Here is a 23,443-nt window from a genome sequence, read left to right on the forward strand (position 1 = left end):
AAGACTAAATTGTCATTATATATTATTGTCTCATCTTGTTTTCAGTCAGTGTTGTGCAGTGGGACAAAAATGCACTACAGCTCTTTTGGCATCATCAGTGGCGCTGGAGCTGAGCTGGAGCCAGTGCGGAGTGGGTGTATATTCATTTGCAAAGTTAATAATGGGGCCACTCGGTGCGCCACGTGCCCCGCAGTCTCAGGGAGATTAACAAGAAAACTGACAGCCTGTTGACAGTCTGCCCAATGACAAAATCAGAACACAACATCAACGTCGTCAAGTATCTAAGCGGGAGGGTGTGCGACTCTTTTCAAATTGCAGGTGAGGCAAGCCGCAAATTTCGTATAGGGAGGAGTAGTGGTTTTTCCAACCGTGGATGCAACCCTTTCAGATTGCCGAAATGACCCGCGGTGGTCAGTAGCTCACTTCTTTTTAGTTCACCTCTGTTTCCTTGTAAATAGTCCTGCACTACCTCATTGCATTATCAAGTCCATCTAACCAGAATTGCTAACCCTGTCCAACTGACTCTATACGTACAGAGGTGGTGTCCTAAGATGACTCTTTGCACATTACAATGCTTAAAGTTCTTCAATCTCTTCCTAGGTGACAACCCCCATTCAAGCATCTCCCAAGGTGGTGTAAGAGACTCATACAATGGGATGATAACTCGTAAAGAGTTCACACTGAACAATTTGGCTTCAACCATTGATGTGGTCAGGGGTTGCCAACGCTGATTACAATTAATAGAGAGAGTCTAGCCTTTGGATTTTAAAATTCTGTGAAGGAGCTTTACTGCCCCATAGCTACTCCTATAATTGTGAGGGAGAACAATAGTCTATATGCTGTACCCATTGGGACAGTGGCCCACATTTGTGTCGGGACTACCCTGACCTCAGTGATAAGATTAGGAGATATTGAGGTCTTTTTGGGCCGAGCTGGTTTGCAAGTATCGATCTAGGCAGGTGTTACCATCGGGTACCTGTGGTAGAACAGGGTATGCCTAAGACTGGCTTCGATACACTTTTGTGGCTTTAAGTTCAACCTTCCAATGCTTGATGAAGAGGATGTGGGGTGACCAACAGGCTCAGTCCTTGCTTTTCTATCCTTCATGGTGGAGTAGTGGTTATTGCAAAGGTCTTCCATTTCAGAAAGTTACTGTGCTCTTGGGAATATTCAGGGCGACAGGTAGCTGTTTACAAATCCGTAATGTCTCGGAAACTAAGATAAAGTCCAAATATAGACGGTGTCCAAGTTTGTCATTCATGTCCAATATATTGTTTCTTCCCACTGTTGGACACCGATGAAGGTGTAGAAATCTTCCAATGATGATCAAGAGAGGGCTCTCAGAGCTAAGGGGCATAGCAAAACTACCAGTATTGAGCAGAGAATGATTGAGAGAAAGTTACATTTATATTCACAACATATTGTTGAAGTTTATTTGTATGTGCTAATAGAACTGTATGCAGTACAAATCCAAGTCAATGAAAGGTATTTAAGAAAAATTGATGAATTCCTTGTTTGCCTGTGGTTCACTTACTCTGCCTGACTCCCGGTCGCCACATCTCGAGCTCATATTCATAAAGAACCACTGTCCATTATCTAAATTAAACAAATCAGAGAGAAGTGCCACTCTGTTCACAGCACATGGACATAACCTGTATTTATTTCATGCACTGCAGCTGAGGTTTTAAAGAACAGATTTCTTCACTCCTGTCAACAAACAATCACTGTTATTTAAGTTTAAATGTTAGTCATATTTACCCTTTGTAGAACTGTATATTGTATGTTACTAAACACCGATGAATAAGGCTGAAAGAAGAACAGAGGAAAAGAATTCGGCTACAGAAATTTACAAGCGCGTAGATGCTGCAGGAGTCCTTTTGGACCCAAAGCACTCTGATAATGGTGCACTGATGAGACCGTGCCCAGGGATGAAGACATGGTAGGAGAGCTTTAGCATCACTTCTTGATGCTACTCTGAATAGGATTAGGGGGTTAACCCTAACATACAGCCAGGTCTAACCCTAACCTAAAACTAAGTCTGAAAAACATTATAATGGTGAGAACAAACCAGAATGTTCCGAGGGCTGAAAAACATTGTAAGCAGAATGTATATTCTGGTCCTCCCTATTCAACATTTGGAAAAACAACGGCACATCCCCATCTGCCATTAACGCAGGAATTAGGTTCATATACACTCTGTTCTCTATGTTCTCTGATATTAATAGTGTAAGCTTTCCATATATGCTATTGAACATGTCAATTGGCCAGAGAAAATGTAGCAGGGACATTTTAATTGTGTACCAGCCCAATTCTATAATGCTGTGGGTTTTTAGAAAATAGAGTAATTTAAATTTTAAAAGTTCACTGTCCACATAAGTGGACAAACTTGTTTACAGTTGTGAGGGGTGTTTGGAGTGATTCGGTAAGTGTCTTCCCAGCCATGGACGTGGTTTTGGTGACATGGTTCCATCATGTTAAGAGCCATTGAAGACAAAACTTACTGAAATCCACCGCTCATTGATTAAAAGAGATGTTGGTGACATTTCTGAGTTTGCAACGAACAGAAAAAGAACCAGCCAGAACAGAGAAAAGGTCTATCCAGTGCCTCAGCAGTAACAGAAGGGTCGTTCGTAAATTTGCTATTCTGGCCACATAGTATTGATAACAAAAATTCATAATGTACTGCTTGATTTTCAAACCGTTTTGTTATGAATGATTGATGGGGCAGAAACGTTGCAAAAATGACGCAGGCTGCAAACATCCCTGGAGAAATATAAGGAAAATACAAAATCAGTTAACACACGATTGGTGAAAATATAACGTTAAACATACAGTGCAAAGCAGTACTATATGATGTGGAGAAATTAAAGAAGAACATGAAGACTGAACTGTGGAGATCAGCGACAGGAGACTACTTTCTCATCAGAAATTCATTGTTATATTGATATTTTAGCCGAAATTGGAGCCAAGCAGGGAAATCCAGCAGCAAACAGAGCACTGCAAGGCAAAAAGATACCTAATGTTGCTCTGACCATTTCTACCCTTCAAGGAGGAGCAATCAGAGAAAAACTCAAAATTTAAAAACTGCATTTACTGTCATAATCTACTGCACAATCACAAACACTAAGTATTTTGGATTCAATCTGCAAAACAAACAAACAAATAAATAAATAAAAGCACTTCGGTCATACTCAGTAATATCCTGAAAATAGAGAGAGATGTACTACTGAGCCACACAAAGGACAGCTGACCAATTATTTAATTAGTGGGTCTACAGACAAAACCATCAACTCCTGGTGAACAGATTTATTTATCAGTTAGATGTGTTCTTTTCTTCATCCCTGTCCTCAGGCAGATATTACGCTACCCTAAGTATTGACCAGGATGAAGGCTGTAAAGCTGCCATTTTGGTAGGATGAATGGCAACTGGTGCCTAGTCCTGAAAAGAAGACCCTTCTGAGGGTACAATAATCACAGCAAATTGAGTGAATGGTTACTCTGCATCCATGTTTTGCAGCATCTCTAAAATGCCATGTGTGCGGCCTAAAGCAGAATAAACCTGGAGAACTATATCCGTATATACAGTAGTATATATACTCACAACTGTATACTCACAATCCACTCCAACAACTGAATGTAAAACAATCCCAATCAAGTGGTGACAAGGAAACTGTAACATTTACTGGTCAATATTAATGACACAACTTCAGCTAAAAACATGGCTGATGCTAAGATTCAGATTCAGATTTCCTTTATTTGTCCCACACGGGGAAATTTACAGCGCAACAGCAAAAGTAAAAGTAAAATAAAATAATATTTGGGGTAGGATATACAGAAAAAGGATGTATATATACAATAATCCAAGATAAATGGATAATTGGCCCTTGTATACCTGTACATGGTACAGAGGTATACAATATACACATCGACATACATATCAATACAATATACATCTCAGAATATATAATATTCAGACTGTGCTATCGGGCATTATGTTTATTGTGCAGTCTGACAGCAGCCAGCAGGAAAGAACTGCGATACCTCTCCTTCACACAGCGAGGGTGGAACAGCCACTCACTGAAGGAGCTGCCCAGTGCTGCCAGGGTGTCCTGTAGGGGGGGGGGGAGGAGTGTTGTTCAACATGGATGACAGCTTAGCCATCATCCTCCCATTTCCCACCACCACCACCTCCCCTGGGTCCAGGGGACATCCCAGGACAGAGCTGGCCCTCCTCACCAGTCTGTCCATCCTCCTCCTGTCCCTGTCCGTGATGCTGCTGGACCAGCAGACTATCCCATAATAGATGGCTGATACACTACAGAGTCATAGAAAAAAAATAAAAATCTAACGCTTTAGCAATGGACAACTGCTGTGGCTCAGAGAGCACAAACACAGATGGCAAAGCTACAAAGAACCCACCAAGCCTTACACCCCATCCAATTAGTCAAAAGGTGACTTCATGGCCACCAGGCGCTCCTCATCCTAGCTGCAACCAGCACTCTCTCAAATGTGATTAAAGACCTCCAGTATAAAGGTGGAAGGTTGCTCCACAATGGAAAGAGTGGATTTAATTGTCTGCATGCCGCCTGAGCTTGTTTACCACCAACCATCATCATGCAGTTACCGGGAGGCACTTTAGGGAAGACCTCTGGTGAGCTAGCTGGTGACCTCTGGTAAATTACCACAAAACAATCTATATGTGATGTTACCAAATAAGACATGGAGGCAAGCACCAAAATCTGGCCCAAAAAAGTGGCATCATAGTGAAATAATCCAGGTTATCGCATCCTACATGATAAGACGTGTTTACCGAAAGAAAGGGATCTTCTATTTGATTATTCATTTTTTTAATTCTGTAAAGGAAAAAAAAAATCCTTCTTTCCACAATAAAGCACTCTTAATCCGACAATAAACAGCTGGACGATTCATCTTCAGTCACAGCTGCCCAAAATCAGCAATTGTTGTCTTATTCTATGTTGCACATATGCATTGTTGATAGTAAACCTTTATCCTGAATCTTGACAAAGCCAAGCTCATTTTAATATTTCTGACAACAATTAAATAATAATAATAAGGCTAATAATAAGGCTTTACTGGCTGAGTTCCCACCAGTCACTACGTGATGACATCAGCTCCAATATCAACTGCACCACTGCCTGATCATGACCTCACTATTTACATGTAAAACCAAACAAATCCATTTGCTGTTACAGGAGCTTGTACCTTTTTTTCTCATGTCCGTTTACACCAATGGAGAAGTTCCTGTTGAATGCATGCTAGTAACATGTAATTGTCCTGCAGTGTCATGCTTCCATATTTACTCTTTCATCACTGAAACCTCTGGAGAGGTCAGTTCAAACCATGGCTCCCGCTTTTACCATGACCCGCCAACCACTGTGGTTTCACCTCTGTCCCAGAGCCTCAGCCCGACAGATCAGTGTCAGGCGTGTGTCATCGTTTGCTCCTTCTGGATTCTAACTCCTTGTTGAGGCTCAGGATGTCTGAGTGATACTTTGAGAAGCCTCAAGCTGATCCAAAAAGGCTGCAGCTGACAGGAATCAGCAAGATAGATCACATTACTCCAATTCAGGCCACTTTTCAATGGCTGCCCAGAAATTCCAAAATAGACTTTAGAATCCTTCTCCTGACCTACGAGGCCCTGCGAGGCTGAAGGCACCACACCATCCCGAGGCCACTCCGCTCTCAGAGTGCTGGCTGACTTGTGGTTCTCAGAATCTCTCTTGGTTTCTGTAAAGTGCCAAGAGACAATCTAGACTGTAACACACGCTATATAAATAAAGTAGAATTGGATTTAAATTGATTAGCAAAGAAGGTTGGCACAAGGTTTCTTTTTAAAAGGGGAGTTTTTTTCTCCTGATGTATTTTTTCTGGGCAGTTAGAGACAATCCTGATGCTGGCCGATGCTAGGTCAATATGGTTTAATGCATGTAAAACCTAGCATATGGTTGGTCAGGATCCACACCAGTGACTCAATTGGAAAGAAATTCTGCTTTTCTCTTCTCTGAAAAAAAAGCTCTTCACTGTTTCAGCCAAGACTGAATTGCTCAAAAAGTATGTAGATAAAAGCAAATCCATTTCTTCACCACAAAAGAGTAAATTCAGGTACGCAGAGTAAAAACTCTAATACTCGTCTGATGGAGAATCGACTGAGTCGGCCCTAAACTAATTTGCAACTTCTGCAAGATTCGAGGTCTTGCCAAAGTAAAGGCTTTGTGCGTCTGTCCTGCTGTACGTGCAATATTAGACAATAACAATCTTGAGGGAGGAAATCATTTCAGCCTCCAACCCTATCAGGTTCCTGTCGCTCTTCAATTTGTTTTTTGTGAAGTTCTTAAACTTTTGAGCTTTATGTACATCCTGATCGCACCATGTATCATCCCATTATCTTGATTAACCTCTGGAGAGATATTTGGCCAGTTTTCCCACCCTGTCCTGTCTCATCCCGCCTGAGCAATCTCTAAAATATTGTCTGACGGTTTATAGTTCTGATGTAATATCAGCATTCACTTCCACATACGTAGCTCGGCCACACTAAACGCTACAGCAGCAGGATGGAACTACTGAGATTCGAACATGAACGGGGGGGACTGCTGCCTTCCACTGCATCACACTCTCACACGGAACACTCAAAGTCAAGCAGGAGCACTCCAACACTGAGTGATGCAGGATGCTGAATACACTTTAACAAGACTCCAGACGTTCTTCTGGAAACCGCTGAATCTAACCTAACCTAACAAAAGATCCTGGGGCCAGCATCAAATCTAAAAATATGAGTAAGTTGATGGGTGGTTTAGCAAAAAAGAAATTGTCTTGAAATGTCATTTCAATAAATGCCTTATAAAGAAAGACTTCACAGAAAAGCATTTGTGAGCTATTAGGAACCAAGAGTAGTAGCGAGAACATAAAAGTAGAGCTGTGGGGGACTAGAAAGCATTAGGTGACTGTGACGAAAGACCATTAGGATTAAAATGATGGAAAGGTAGATGGAAAAAACAAGCAAACAATGAAGGACAGCAGTTCATATGCTGGGAACAAGAAGGACGCCCATTAGCTGACTCCCATTAGTAATTGCTATAGTAATGAGCCGAGCTTCTTAGCAATAATCTTAATGTTGCATGTTGTTCTCATGCTTTATTTGAGCTCTTGGCCTCTGTAACCTGCATTTGGATGCTTAATGTTGAAAATTCCAAATAAGACATCACAGCAAGTCTTTGACAGCAAAGGATTAAGTCTTTGTTTGTAATCAACCTCAACATATAATTAAAGAGTGTTTTTATGTGCTGATTAAATCATGACACCTGATTTGGTGTAGAAAAGTACTTTTCATCTGTTGCAGCACGAGTCATTTCAAAAGACTCAAAAATGACAGTTAAATTTGGTCGGAACCGCAACTGAGCCAAACGGCTAAATGTGCAATTCAGAATTATAAATAGCCACTGTGGTTTTCATTTCTGTAACCCATAATTATTACAATCGGGAACTGAATCCCAAATGCAATCTTAATTAAGTACTTTCTGTATATAAGTGACCAACAAGACAACACTTTCGGTCATCACCTGGATCATTACGGAATTATCACGTATTTCCACTATAAACATTTTCATTGCTGCTTTCCTAAAAGCAACAGCAGCTTACAGACGGCTTTAAAAAATCAGCTTATCCATTTTATTATTTAAATAAATCTAGTATCTATTATTATTTAAATAATATGCTAGTATCCTGTTCTCTTTTGTTTTTTCCTATATGTACAGCAATCCACAGGTATGGGAATTCTGAAGACCATTGTAAATAATACCCCAAATGTCCCTCAGAATTTTCCAGTTCTGCTTGTTTTAATTATCACTAAACTTACCGAATGTGACTGGCTGACTATTAATCGAATCAAGCTTGCCAGATTTAGTGTTGGCTTCATGTATGTACATAATTTACCCTGTGGAAAATTGGTGTTACTTTAATAATTGAGAGGTGAAAAAATTAAAAAATAATGAATAAAACTTGTATTACCTTTAAATTTACTTTTGAAAGGATATTTTACAACTCTTTTGGATGATTAGGTTAATAGCTCCATATAGCCTGAATTGTTTAAAATGTGTATTATTTTGACCTTATTTTTCATGTGGTGAATATGTGGCTATGCATATCTATGGCATAATCTATAATACCCATTCATAAACTTCCTAACAGTAAAAGTAATCAGATAAATGCCAATTACCTAATTCTATATTTTACATATGTAAAGTTGTTTACAAAATGTTAAATAGCAATAATCCCTTTTTTAAAAAAAATCATGATAAATATAAGACAAATTATGACATATATGACAATACATATTTTTTAAAAGTATTTTCTTGAATTATTTTGCTTGTGTCCCAGTTCCATCCTGCGTCATTACCAACTGTTTTTAGCAAACAGTTTTCCAGAAGGCAGCCGGCATCCTCGTACAGACAGCTCTCAGCCTTAAGTGGAAGAGCAGCAGCCTGTCTCCCATTTAGGATAGTGGGCTATTTAGCCTGACAGCCATTAAATATGAATTAAAAACCACATAGGCCTCTTTGCCTTTGAAAATGTCATTACATATCTTTATGGTAGGCAATTGTTGAATAAGCAGTTTACAGGGCTCCCCTGGGGGCAAGGGAGGAGATGTGAGTGGAATGATGTGGACAGAGGAGGAGAGGAAGGAAGGTGGAAACCGGCCTGGCTGGATGAGTGTTGAAGATGGCAAGAATGTTGGAAGAGCGATGGGAGAGGGATGGCAGAAGGAAAACATGCAGAGGTAGAGATGTGTGCATCTCCGAGAATGGAGAGAGCAGTGGAGGAATAGCCAACGGGCTGGTTTGCCGTAACGGATGATGCCTAATAGCAGCTGAAATGGATTCTACATTACAGGTTCTAACTGAGTGCGATACTTCAGGGACCTGGCCCCAAAAAGAGCAAATAATAGCTCTGGTTTGAAGTGGTGCTTGAGACTCTCTCCAGCAGATGAGGGAGATGTGCAGGCTGGGGGTAAATGAGATTGAAAGGGGAAGGGGAGTACTTTAGAGGCATATTGGTCTTTCTATTATTTTCAGGGTTATTAGAAATGTCTGAAAAGGTCACTGTGTGCCTAGCAACTCATTTTTCTTTCCATCTTTTATTTTTTTTGCATAGATTTATGTCATGCCAGGAAGCCCACACCACCAAGCTGTAATTATCCAAGTCGTGGCTCCAGAATTGTAATGGCTGCTGTGAAAAGCATGAAGACATTAACATTGGTCATTTTTTAACACACCCTTTTTCCCGCTGCAACGGAGGCAATTTTAGTTTTGCATTTGAAATAATTGAGTAATGAAATTAGATTAAATGATTCCCTAAAGATTACGCCAAAGACAGATTAATATATGCACACTGTGTGTGTGTGTGTGTGTGCGTGTGTGTGTGCGTATATTGCCATGATCAACAGGTTAAGCATTAGGTGAACAAGTGAACAAGAGAATTTTATGTTGGTGATTTTTGCGTTTTTGTTTTTTCAATTCAATTCAATGATATTTAATCTCTAGCGAACGGGATGAAACTGTCCTCTTTGGACACACTGGTAGCAGAAGGTAAATACATTTTTCCTTTTAACTCATTTGAATTTAAATATCTTTGTATAGAAAATAGCGTGATTTTTTTTCTAACTAATCACACCTCCGCATAAATGCATTTCTCATTTCAGTACATAACATGACTTTAGTGGGTAAATTAAGCATAAACTCCACCACTGGCAGAGTCACATCCTTTCCACCACTTCTCTCCATTATTATTACTATTCGCAACAGAGTGCAGCTTCATCCCCCAGTGCTACGACTGGAACACAAGCATGCAGGAATCAAAGGCACAACCTAAGGCAGGATAGGAGTTCAAATCAAAGATACTTGATTAAACAAATAAAAACTAAAATTACAATAAAAACAAAAGAAAGTACAAAAACAACACTTGTTCAAAAAAAGAACAAAGAGGATTAGACCTTATACCATCGTGCAGTGTCATGGTGCTGAGGTTTCTTATAAACATTCAGAAAATTCCAAAATCTGTTGCATTTTCCTGGAGGTCAGCGTTGCAATGTGCTGCATCCTGTCCCCCTCCTTCCTGGGCTGATTACCCTCATGTGTTGCAGCCCAGCTCCCTCCCCATCTGCCTCTCCTCCTGGAATTCTGCCTACTGGATTGGACTTTGTTTGCTGTGTTGGACAGACCACCTGGTAACAAACTCTGATTAAATGTGGTGAACTTTTAAAGTGACTGTTTTCATTCTGCTCACCACTCTTGAACTTTCCAGAAGACCTGTCAGTAGCAACATGGTCTTTCCCTCCACTTTCAGAGTCACTCTTCTGGTACAGTCTTACTAGCAGCTGTTGTTGACGCCCAGAACTGTCCAATTTTCCTGCAGCAGTAGGAGTTGCAGGGTTGAAGGAGGTCCTCTGTAGGTCAGAGGTTGCGTGTTTCTCTCGTTGTCCCACTTTGTTAGTCAGAAATCAAATATTATAGTGGAAGTTTATGATGTAGTCTTTGAAAATTTGTTTGCTCTACAATATCTGGAAGAGAGCCTACACCAGCTCCCCACTCAGAGCAATTAGGTCACATTTAAGGCTCCCAGTGACTTGCATACTGGTGTCTGTCAAGCCACATTTGAGTGTGGCCCATAGTTTGCCTCCACCCTCTAGGCGGAACATGAAGGAAAGCTTGGCGTTATCACCTGGAATGGAGGCTCAGTAATAGCTCACATTGGAAGTGGAGTTCCGAGTTGCACACTCAGTGTAGGTGGCACTGTTGGGCCAGAAGGAGTTGTCCTGGTTACTGCGGCTGCTCTGGTGTCCAGGTTGATGAGAGCTGCCCGTGAGTTCTCCTTGTGACACTGTCATCTCCCATCATCGGACCAATGGCTGTAGGACAAATGCACAAGATGGGCAAAAGTTCAAATCATAGATTTTTTTTTTTTTAAAGAGTTCAAAGGAATTTTTAAGAAAAGCCAAACAAAAGCTAGACTTCAGAAAATTAAAAATTACTTTTAAAACAAGGACAAACCAAACTTCAAACACAAGAACAAAAGCTTACTCCAACACTTTGAGGGAATGGCATGAACGTTATTACAAGGATGCAACGCAAGGGCAGGAAAATAAGTCACCTGAAATAAGTGAAGACAAGACACCACAATAAAACAGAAAATGGATAGACTACCACATCTGCTGTGCTGTAACAGATAGTCAGCCAGTATTATGACATTTCATATGCACCACAAAACACCCGATTCATCCAAACAAACCAGGAACCAATTTTAATTTTACCTAATATATAATATAATATAATGTATAAGGTCAAACCAAATAATATTTGCTAGGCATTCATTCTTATGTATAAAATACAAAGACATTCAAAAATATAGGTTTATATAGAAGAAACATGAATCAAAAAATGTATCATTATTTTTTTTTGTACTAACATGTCTTCCATAAGTAACAGAAGAAAAAAGAGAGCGCAGGCTCATGTAGCTCATTGCTCCCATATTGTGCCTAACAAATAGTACAGTACAGACAATAGTAATGCAAGGTTACATAACATAGTAAGGTAGCGTTATGATTAATGCTCCTTGGTTTTATCTTTGGAAGATCAAAGGCCAAAGTCCCTTCGGAATCCGGAATATCACCAAAAGTGAATCAGTTCTTCCTCGTCTCACTGTCAACATGTTAGTTTCTTTTTAAAGAAAATCATCTGGTATGTATTCTGCTGCTGTAAACCATCGTTAATGTTCCACATGTGCATTCAGAGATGATGTTCTCCATTCCTTGGATGTAATGAGTGGTTATTTTTTAGTGTCGCCTTTCTATCATCTCGAACCAGTCTGCCCATTCTCTGACCTCTCACTTCAATCCCCTTTCTTCCCCCAGTCTGGTGCTTGGTTTAGACTTTAGAAAGTTGTCTTGATCCCGTCACATGTTTAAATGCATTGAGTTGCAGCCATGTGATTGGCTGATTATCTATTTGTCAGAAGTTGTAGTGTATGTTTCTTGCATGCTTCCTGTTTTATTTTGAAAGTCTGGTCTTCCCTCGGGATAGTCAGTTTTATTTCCTCTTTGTTGCTTTTTTTCCATCCTAGTAGATTGCTTATATGTTTCACCTGTGTGTTGTTGTCCTGTTATTTAAACCTGCCCCACTGTGTATTCCTTGCCAGATTGTCTTTGTGTCCCTGTATGTAATACTTCTGTCTTTTTTCTTGTGTATGACTGTTTGTTTGTTTTTTTGTTGTTGTTGTTGGATTTTTCTTGCTCCTTGCCTGTTTGGTTGCCTGATTCTGCTAGCTATTTTGTGTTTGTGACCTCCTGCTTCCTATTGGATTAAAGATTTTGCATTCAGGTTATTCTGCCTTGCTCCCTATTTTGCAACTGGGCCCACATGTTCCATCCTTTGCAGTTTAATCTGGATTTGATGGACCCAGCAGAGAGGGAAGCCAAGGGGATTCAGGAAATGTTCCGCCCACCACTGGAACAGACTATTTCCAGCCTAGGATCTGGGGTTTGGTCACTTTATGAACATCTATAAGCCTTGGCTATTCATACTAAAAGGACATGGCTCCTTGGCTCTGTTTTTTCCACTTTTGAATTACAACCTGCCACCTTTGCAACAAAATGCTCCAGGGTGACCAATCTCTCTGGCAGGGCTCGAGAATGCTTTTCTGCTGCTTTGACCAATGTCTTTTGCCAGGTGACCACAGGCCGTGAGGAAGCTTGTGTGCTTGGCAGTCCCAGGTGCAGGACCAGCCATGTTTTTGATCACACCATTCCTTTCCTCACACTAGCGGTTTAGATTCGGTGGAACAATGAGTCTCTGGCTAACATCTCGAATCGCCTTTTTGATTCCCTCGGTAAGCTGAGCAATGACTTGGCCGGGAGGTAGAATGTGGTCTGGCATGGAGATGCCAGATGCCAGCTTGATTCTTGTGGTCCATCCAGACAAGGAATGGTTGTTCTGTCCCTTCAAGTCAATGTCTCCAATCCTCCAAGGTCAGCTTGACAACTAACAGCTCATGGTTACATGGTTACAGTTCAGTTCTGTGGGACTCAGATAATGGGAGAAAAAAGCACAGGGATGAATATGTTTATCAGAGCCAATGAACTGTGATTACACCCTGACATCAGCATCAGAAGCAGCCCCTTTAACTATGAACTGCATGTTGGGGTTGGACTGGACTAAAACTGATGCAACCTTGAATGGCCCATTTAGGTGCTCAAGAACCTCATCTGCCTCTTGAGATCAACCTAATAACATTGGAGGAAGAGAGTGTGAGGTGAGGAAACCATACTGTAGTCCCAGATGAAACATAATTGGCAAACACCAGGAAGGATTGTAACTCTTTCACTTGCTGAGGTACATGCCACACCTCCACTGCTGGACCTTTTTAAGAGCTGCCCTGACTCTCCCATCCCAAATAGCCAAGCCCTGGAAAGAAACTGTGTCAACATGAAATTCACATTTCATAGCCTTCAAAAACGGCTTGTTTTCCAAAAAGCAGGCAAGTCCTTGGCAGATATGCATGACGTGCTCCTCAGTTGAGCTGAAGAAAATTTAAAATGTATAAACAACAACATATCCCTTCAAGAAACCACAAAGGACATCATTATTAAAGGCCTGGAAGAAGACAGGAACATTAATTAAGCATAATTAAATACATAATTAAAAATCTCATAAATGGGTATTAAAGGTAATTGCACCAAATGGTATTCTTTGCATAGATCCAACTTGGAAAATATTTGGGATCCTTACATAGACTCATTCTGAGTTAATAAGAGGTAGAGGGTACCTGTTTTTTTACAGTGATGTCACGAAGGCCCTAAAATTCAATACATAGTCTGATATTATTGCCTTTTTTTCTCCAGAAAAAGGATTTTGTTCCCAGCGGTGAGAAGGATGGGCGAATTATACCTGTGGCTAAGGACCCTATGGTGTATTTCTCCATAGCAACTCTTTCTGGCCGGGACAGGTTGTGCAGATGACTGGAGGGAAGCGGGGCCCCTGGGAGCAGGTTGATGTCATGATCATAAGGACAATGAGGTGGCAAAGAGAGGGCTCTACTCTTACTGAACACCTTGCAAAGGTCCAGATATTCTGTAGACCCATTGGAGAGAGGGGGCAGGCTAGTCTTAGTAGTAGAAGGCACTTCAGCTGCTGGAGGTAAGATAGATTTTAAACACATTACATGACAATGTGCGCTGCAACCCAAAATTTTCCCCAATGCCCAGTTAACCCGTGGGTTATGGAGTCAGAGCCAGGGGTAACCCAAAACCAGAGGAGTCTGATAAGACTTGAGAAGAACCAAGAGAGATTCATGGTGATTACCAGAGATTACCAGAGAAAACAGGTGCCGTCTTATGTGTTTCCTCCATGGAGGCTTTGTTCAAATGTTCCAGAGTATAGTCCGGTTGTCTCACACTTAATTGACAGGAAACCTGCCTGCTCTTAATCAGCAAATGTTGATAGCAAAGGAAACAAGGGAATTGGTGGGATCATTGCAGGTGGCCAACTCATCCTTAAATTGCCAATTAAGTTCCCTGATGAAAATGACCTTGAGAGCTGAGTCATTCCACAGGGCATCCACTGTCAAAGTCCAAACATCCACAGAATAATCGGCCACAGAATGATATCCATGCTGGAGACTAAGAAGTCTCCAGCATGGAGACCGCATTAGCATTACCGCTATGGGTTGAAAACGAAACGGTGTTCAGATTAACTCCAGAGATCACACCCTCTGCCCACACCAACACCTTGTCTTGAAGCAGTCCAAGCACATAATGAATCTTTGCTGACTGAGGAAAAAGAAAGTGGCTAGAGAGTGGCTGTTGATTGAAAACCATACGGCACTGCAGTAAAAATCTTCAGCACTCATCAAATTCCCCAATAATAGGTCAGGGTCACTTCCATGATTGTCTCTTCCTGAACGTACAGGTGCTTCTGCAGGAGTTAAAACCACAGATTGGACTGAATCAGAGACTGGAGACCTGCTGTATTAGCTGTGTTGAGTTGAGGTGTACAGACTGTTCTCGAAAAGAGCCCAGATAATCTGATCATGTTGGCCAAGAAGCAGGACCAAATCTAATTGTAAACAATATTCACATGTCAAGTTGTTGCTTTTATGGTCATTTGAACCAGTTGCCATTTGTTAAGGTTAGTTTTTTAAAGTAAGCTTCATGATCTTTCACGCTAGCTTGACAAGCATTCTCTGGCCGCCATTATGTCATTGCCACACTGTACATACTACAAATGGCATTTGGTGTGTTCCGTGTGTGTTTCCTCCTCAGTCAGATACTATTATAAAGGCTGGATATCGGGGCCCGATCTGATAATTTGGGTCACTGCAGGAACAACGATGAACTGAAGGAGACTGGGAGAGTGAACTGGAGTTTAATACAGCAGGAGCTTGAAGGGACCGTGAGATTCAGTTTTGAGAGTAGACCAGGTGAGGATCAATAGGAGGGTGGTTGGAGGATCAGGTAAGCAATGCCCATCCTGCACAAATGAGGGAGACAGACAAAATCAGAAGTGAACTGAGGTGAAGGGGGAATTGCAGTAAAGATACTGATTCTTTGGGTTAAGAAACACATGTCATGCAGCTAAATACAGTGTGAGATATAGGAGCAAGCAGGTCTCTGGCCCCAAACACCTCTCAACTATAAGAAGTGCTGTTTATCAACTTCAGAATTCATACAAGTGAAGGGATGTCACTGACCGAACCAATAATTTCACTCATAAAGGCAAAGTGCCTATTTTTATAAGTGATTGTTAACCATTGGAACACTGTAAAAGTAGCATCTGGAACAATACAAAAGATTGTAAAACTAATAACATCTGTGGCGGTTTTGAACAGAAGTAACGTGAACTTACATCCACAAACACACAGTCCCAAAGCATGCTGGGAAACTCTTCCCACCTATGCCCCAAAACTGCTGTGTTCCCTCCAATGGGCACTTCTATGGTTTTCTGTTATTTTATGTTGTTTTTAAATTAAGCAGGACCGATGTTTGTTAACTCCACCGTGAACCATTACCTTATCATGGTGGAGGAGTTTGTGTACCCTAATGAGCCTGCGATGCTGTCTGGGGCAGTTTGCCCCTGGTAGGGTCTCCCAAGGCAGATTGGTCCTAGGTGAAGGGTCAGACAAAGACTCGTTCAAGACCCATCATGGAACATCTAAAAGGGAAGCCGCGTACCCAGCCCGGAGGGTTACCGGGGCCATGACACCACCATGACAGCCTGGGCTGTAGGTCAATGATTGACTATATAGTTGTGTCAGCTGATCTGCAGCCATATGTTTTGGACACTCGGGTGAAGAGAGGAGCAGAGCTGTCAACTGATCACTACCTGGTGGTGAGTTGGATCAGGTGGGGGGGAAGCCACCGCGCGGACCTGGCAGGCCCAAACGCTTAGTGAGGGTCTGTTGGGAACGCTTGGTGGAGGAACCCGTCAGGCTGGTCTTCAACTCCCACCTCCGACAGAGCTTTGATCGTGTTCCGAGGGCGGTAGGGGACATTGATCGTGGTGCTGATCATGGCAGTAATCCCCGTACCCGATGGTGGACACCAGAGGTGAGGGGAGCCGTCAAGCTGAAGAAAGAGGCCTACAGGTCATGGCTGGTCTGTGGGTCTCCGGAAGCAGCTGACCGGTACAGGTTGGCTAAGCGGGTTGCGGCCACGACAGTCGCGGAGGCAAAAACTCGGGCATGGGAGGAGTTCGGTGAGGCTATGGAGGAAGACTTTCGGTCTGCTCCAAGAAGATTCTGGCAAACTGTCCGGCGCCTTAGGGGCGGCAGGCGGCAACTTGCCCACACCGTGTTAGGTGTGCGTGGGGAGCTGCTGATGTTTCCTGGGGCAATTATCTGGCGGTGGAAGGAATACTTCCAGGAGCTCCTCAATCCTACCAACACGTATCCTCAAGGTGGAACAGAGTCGGATGACCAGGAGGTGGACCATCCAATTTCCGGAGTGGAAGTTGCTGAGGTAGAGAAACAGCTGCCCGGCGGTGGAGCTCTGGGAGCGGATGAGATCCGCCCGGGGTATCTTAAGGCTCTGGATGTTATAGGGCTGTCCTGGTTGACACGCTTTTGCAACATTGTGTGGACATCGGGGGCAGTGCCCTTGGACTGGCAGACCGGGGTGGTGGTCCCTATTTTTAGTGGGGACCAGAGGGTGTGTTCCAACTATAGGGGGATCACACTCCTCAGCCTCCCTGGGAAAGTCTATGCCAGGGTGCTGGAAAAGAGGATTAGACGGATAGTTGACCTCTGATCGAGGAGGAACAATGCAGGTTTCGCCCCGGTCGTGGAACCACGGATCATCTCTTTACCCTTGCTGGGGTGCTTGAGGGGAGTTGGGAGTTTGCCCAGCCAGTCCACGTGTTTTGTGGACTTGGAAAAGGCTTATGACCTGTTCTCTAGGAGCATCCTGTGGAGGGTGCTCCGGGAGTATGGGGTGGAAGGTCCCTTGATAAGGGCCGTCCAGTCCCTGTACCAAAGGAGCAGGAGTTTGGTCTGGATAGCCGGTTGTAAGTCGGGCTCGTTCCCAGTGAGGGTTGGACTCCGCCAGGGCTGCCTTTTGTCACCGGTTCTGTTCATAACTTTTATGGACAGAATTTCTAGGCGCAGCCGGAGGGTGGAGGGTGTCGAGTGGGTGGAAGATTTTGTCGCTGCTTTTTGCGGATGACATAGTTCTTCTGGCGCCATCGAACAGGGACCTCCAACAAATGCTGGGACGGTTCGCGACCGAGTGTGAAGCGGCAGGGATGCGGATCAGTACCTCCAAGTCAGAGTCCCTGGTCCTCGCTCGGAAAAAGGTAGAGTGCCTTCTCCGGGTTGGGGAGGAGGTCCTGCCCCAGGTGGAGGAGTTCAAGTATCTCAGGATCTTGTTCACAAGTGAGGGTAGGATGGAACGGGAGATCGACAGGCGGCCTCTCACCTGCCTTTTTCAATGTATTTTCCCTCCAGAAATTTCTCTAACTCTAACGGTTCGATAGGCTAAATTTTTACCTAGATTTAGTTTCTTTTTAAATACAGTGTTGTAATTAAAAGGAAAATAAGACAGAAAGAGGAAGATTGGCAGACAGACATAAGCAGCCGTTTCTCTTCATTACTCTTCAATAACATTTCTCCATCTCAAATATCTTCCTTTACCGTCAGAATGCGTCAAGAGTTCTTTAAGTTCCACGTTTAAGCATCTTTGCACATGTCCTGACTTAAACTGACTATATCTCTTTTAAAAAATGCAAATCCCAATCATCTTCAGCACCATTCTTCGTCATTCTCGAAACAGCAATTGCAATATTTTGGTTTTCACTTCGTATATGTGTGCATTCCCTCCTGTCAGTCCACTTAAAAGGCCTTTGGTTTCAGAGAACCCTATTGTACTTCCTCCATTGCTTAGCAACCATCACCAAGGCCAGCACTCCATTGTTGCTGAGGCTGCCTGCCTGCCTGTTTCTACTTTTCAAAATTGTACTGTAATTTTACAAAGTGGTTTTTCAGCATGTGTGTGAGAGAGAGAGGGAAGGGGGAGAGAGAGAGGAAGACAGAGAGAGAGAGAGATTCCCAAAAAGCATATGGTGGTTTTACATCAGGAATTGTGCACCATTGAAAAGTCAAAGATGCTCTACAGGTAATAAATGAATGGAAACAATTTCTGAACATTGTACTTGGTGCAGCTTATTATACACCCATCCATGCACACAGAAAATGCCAAAAACCAAGTAAATCAGCAAGAAATTGGAGATTTTGAGCACTTGCAACGGATGTGTTTTTAAGATTTAAAACAGTTGTTTGTTGAAGCATACTTTAGATTATCTGCTTTGTGGATTTCAAAGGTCACGTTGACAAAGAGTGAAAAGGAGACACGTAGCATTAGAAAGAGTGAGAAAAGGAGAAAAAGGATAGAATAGGAAAAGAGCAATATGTAGTGGGAGGGACTTGAGTATGGATAAGCGTAATAGGCTAGCATTCTCCTCAGTGACGTCACTTTTAAACAGTTTCCTTGAATAGCACCTGTGGCACAGGGGCTGTCACTTCTGACTAAAAACACAACCCGTGCACAAAAGCATATCTGTCAGTGTTTTTCACCAGCCAGCGGAGACAGACTCTGACCATTTTCCAACAACCAACACCAATTATTTTGAAATCTAGGCTTTTTTTTGGTTTCTTTCTTTGTGTGTTTTCCCTTATTCCTGTAATCTATGCAATTTTTTTAAACATGCTTTTCATGTGTGTTTTTCCCCCCTCTGGACAAAGGCTCTTCGATCTCTTTGCGCTTTTAACACGAGCGTGTTCGTGCCCCGACAGTCGACCCCAGGTGCCTTATTGGTAAGTACCAACATTTTCCCAGCCACTTGTATTTTTATTGTCAATCCATGAATGACTTTGATGGAGAATATACGAATTTCACTTTTTCACTGAGTGTTTCAGCCCTGTTCACTGTGGCGATTCTCCTCTTGTGACCATGGATGTTTGTCTGTACTTCACGTCCGTCTTTACCGTTGCCTGTTTGTGTCTCCCCCTTTCTCAGATTGATTTTTTTTCAGTTGTGTATCTTTGCGGTTCTGCCTAGACAATGTCTGCAACATTAAACTGCACAAGCATCTGAAATCTAGAAGAAATCTGGGCAATCGCTCTCTGTCAGACACACACACACATACACACACACACACCTTTAAAGCACAAATCTGGTGCATACACAAATACGCTGCAGATGCATCCACACACAATTACCCAGCAAATCCATACAAAGCAGGTAAGGTTTCATCTTGTCTGTACATTGCACACACACACACACATACACACACACACACACACACACAGGCTTGTCTGAGGGGCCGGTGGGATGGCAGCACTGTTGGCCGATACGCTATCAACTTTCACTAAATTCAATAAAACTCACATGCAGTGAGTATCAGCTTTGTTTATTGTAAGTTTGTGTGTACATTAACACTTTCTTTAAGCAGCAGCAAAAAGAATTGTTCAATGCTCTAAAAAGACAACGTTCTAAAAAGGATTCAATGACACAAGTATTTTTAATTTCTGATATTAATCATCCAGTTTCTGTGTGACATCCATGTGCTCATTAACCCATTAAGCCACACACACTTCACAGTGCTGAGGTGTATCTTATTCGGAACCCAAAACTGCTCAAGAGGACAGAGTCGCTGGTGGATGAATGACTCCTCCCAGCGGGTGGTCCCTCGGACGTGGGCGTAAATGGATAAAAGACAAACAGGCATTTAGATTCAATAGAAATAAGTGTTTGCTTAAAGAGCTGATTTTGCTTGAGTGTCTAATTAAAGAAGACACAAAAAATCCATCCTACAGCCTTCTGAAGCCTTCGGTAGATTGTTTTCTAAGCTTTGACCAGTCAGATGAGATGATAAAGGAAAACCAATCATTGTTTGACTTGTGTGTTTGTTCTTGTAGAAATCAAAGCCAGATGTGTTTAATTTTACTACAATGTAACTTTTGGATAAAGAAGAGCAGAAATTGAACCAACATGTGGTTAGCTGGGTCAATTTTTCTTCACTGGGGAGCAAATCAGCCATTGTAAGAATCCTGCCTTTCATGACCAAGAGTGCTAATAACAAAGCCAATCATTAGTCTAAACAAAGCAGGACAATACTAATACTGTTTCAGAATTCCCATTTGATTTCCAGCAGGTGAGTGGCAGCCGAGGCCAGCTGAGACTGACCTGGCTGCCACTGATATCAAAAGCACCAAACCGTTTCTTAATTCTCTGCTCCAACATGCCGGTTTTTCTGTGCCTACATCAGTTTGTCCCGGCAGAGGAGCCACCAGGCCTGTCCTCATTTATCTGCCCATCTGCTTTGTTTATCCTGCAGAACGGCACTTTCATAAATGTGTTCATGTGTTTCCTTCCAGCACGTGGCTGCGCACCTTGACTGATGGGTACCTGATGGACCATCTGACAAATTGAATCTCTACAGGAAGGTCACCCAAGACTAAGAGTTCTTTGAAAAACAGCCTCCAAGTTTCTGCAACCTATGAAAATGTTTCTCTCTCCTCCCCAAAGCTCATGTTGCCTCCCAGCCTCTGAATCAAGACTCCACCATAAGCTCAAGATGGCCACCTGGCGCGAACTGAAGCAGGCTGATGGTGGTTCTGTTAGAGCATGAAAAAAAAGCTGTTATGTTATACATATTTCACAGGAACTCGGCACCTTTTTTGTCCAGAGCAGCATGGAAGACTAGTGATTTTGTTGTTTTGTGTTGAAAATCACAACAAATCATTGTCTTCCTCCCGGCCCTGAGACGGAAGCACGGACAGAAGCCACATCTGTAAAACATCAGGAATATGATGCTGATTTTGTGGTCTTAAAACTGATTAAAAATGACTGTGATCAATGGGACTTCCTTTTTATTTCTCTCTGTCTCCTATTTTACATTAAAGTTTAGCCATCTGTGCATGTGGGTGAGCTGCCTCATGCCTTCAACTCTTAATCTCAACCTCTGACAGATTGACTCAGAATAATGATCCGTATGATGAAGCCAGCAGAGGATCAAAGGTTAGAGGTAACGTTGATGTCGATCACGAGTTCACCGAGTGCACTCGTTTCATTCTGCTGCACTATATTTCATTTTGATTTTCCTTTTGACTTGCCATAAATCCTTCCACTTAACAAATAAAAATAATCAACAGGTCGGTAAAAAAAATCATAAATATCCTTAATGACCAATCACCACATCACAAACAAACAGTGGTGGTGCATTCTGGGTAGAAACAACTCAGCTGAGCATGACAGACACGACTTACAGCTGTAAGCCAGAGGCAGCTACTGGGAGCTATGTTGGCCAGAGGCTGAACCCTGACATAAACATGGTTTTACATCAGCTTGGCCTGAGCAGTGAAGTCATTAGTCTAGTGGTCTTCAGGGTTGAGAGCTTAACCTGTTCCTGCAGCCTGGAGGCCAGCAGCAGAGACTGGAGCAGAACCAGAGACCCAGCCCCGCTGTCCTCCTTGAGTCCTGTGGAAGGTACAGAAAAAAAGGAAATATTTAGCAAATTGTGATTGCTAAATACATAAAGCCGGTACATCATGTATGCATTTAGAATTCTGCATGACTCCGAAATAATTTGACATCAGCACACAATGGATATAACTGTTAATTATTTTGTGCATAATAAATGAAAAAAAATTCTTCTGTATGTATTTGTATTTCCTTTACCAATTGCTTAATTCTCATGAGCAGTTTAAATTAACTACTTCAAACTGACAAATCATATAATGCACCTGTGTGGCAATGTGGCGAAAATAAAATGCACATTTGAGTATATACAGCAGATTTTCCGTTGATTGTTACTACAGGGTTCATGACATGGGTCAAGGACTTACACACACTGTAAATGTAACTACATCCAGTAAACTCGACTTTAAACTGTCATGACTAACATTAGGACGTTTGCCTGAAAGGAATCCTGCTTTCAGTAAAAATACCCTTAATATCATTATATGTGTATGAATGTTTTTCTAAGGATTTGATGATTGCATCACATTAAACAGCGCACGCCAAAAGCGTTGCAACAATGTTACAGACTATAACATCCATGGATTTAAAAAATCAGTCAATCATTGCAAGCATTTTTAATAAATATAACAGAAATTCACTGTAAACCACAATAAAACCATATACATGTATTGGAAATAAATCTTAACCAGTTTAATTTTCATATTTTCTATGTGTTTTAACATAATTACCTGCACCAAGGAGCTTATGTGACAGCTGGCATTTGATTGTTTGTCTGATTCTAAATGACTTACAGATTTTCATGAGGTCTTGGGGAAATGTTGGTTACTGGCTAAGAAGGAGATGATTCAAATGTGGTGACGGTCCATATTCCGGAGGCATGCTGACATGTCCTTCCAAGGCTCCAAGTCAAGGAACTCTGATCATAAAGCAACCTATGTTAAGTGACCTTGAATTACCACTGTCTGTATACTGTTCAGCTGTATCCACCACGGGATGAATGCTTTTGCAAGTAAAAATGCTACAACCATAGCTGGGGCACTCCCATTTATTTTATTTTTATGAAATATTGGTGTGATTGTAAAAGGCTTTTTAAAAATATATTTTTAAAGGATTTAATAAATGGATTGATGGATGGATGGATGGATGGATGGATGATGATGATGGATGTAATCACCTGCGCACAGCGCCACCTTGTGTGCACTACTAGCCATCACAAATGACCTCAGTCTTCCGTTGCAGTTCGTGCCTCAGGCTGCATAAAGACGCTGCTGAACGAGGGCCTCCCTGGCACGTCAGTTATCCCCAGTCAAAAAGATCTTCATTTGCCTTAATTGTGGGTTTGAGTTAGAATGTTCCTCTTTAATTTTGGCTAATGAATTTTCAGCAAGGCTGAAATCAGGTAAA

General features: G+C 42.1%; 2 long non-coding RNA genes across 2 annotated transcripts; one reads left to right on the forward strand and one right to left on the reverse strand.

Moving 5' to 3' along the window:
• Positions 1-15,419: 15,419 nt before the first annotated feature.
• LOC115250283 (uncharacterized) lies at positions 15,420-22,038 on the reverse strand. Its single transcript, XR_003888857.1, has 3 exons — positions 21,960-22,038; positions 21,233-21,348; positions 15,420-15,536 (listed from the first exon to the last, which is right to left on the reverse strand). It is a non-coding gene; the product is annotated as an uncharacterized lncRNA (long non-coding RNA).
• Positions 21,422-23,067, forward strand: LOC115250282 (uncharacterized). Its single transcript, XR_003888856.1, has 2 exons — positions 21,422-22,045; positions 22,833-23,067. It is a non-coding gene; the product is annotated as an uncharacterized lncRNA (long non-coding RNA).
• Positions 23,068-23,443: the final 376 nt, after the last annotated feature.

This window comes from Takifugu rubripes, chromosome 7 (genome assembly GCF_901000725.2).
Source record: "Takifugu rubripes chromosome 7, fTakRub1.2, whole genome shotgun sequence".
NCBI classification, from domain to species: Eukaryota; Metazoa; Chordata; class Actinopteri; order Tetraodontiformes; family Tetraodontidae; genus Takifugu; species Takifugu rubripes.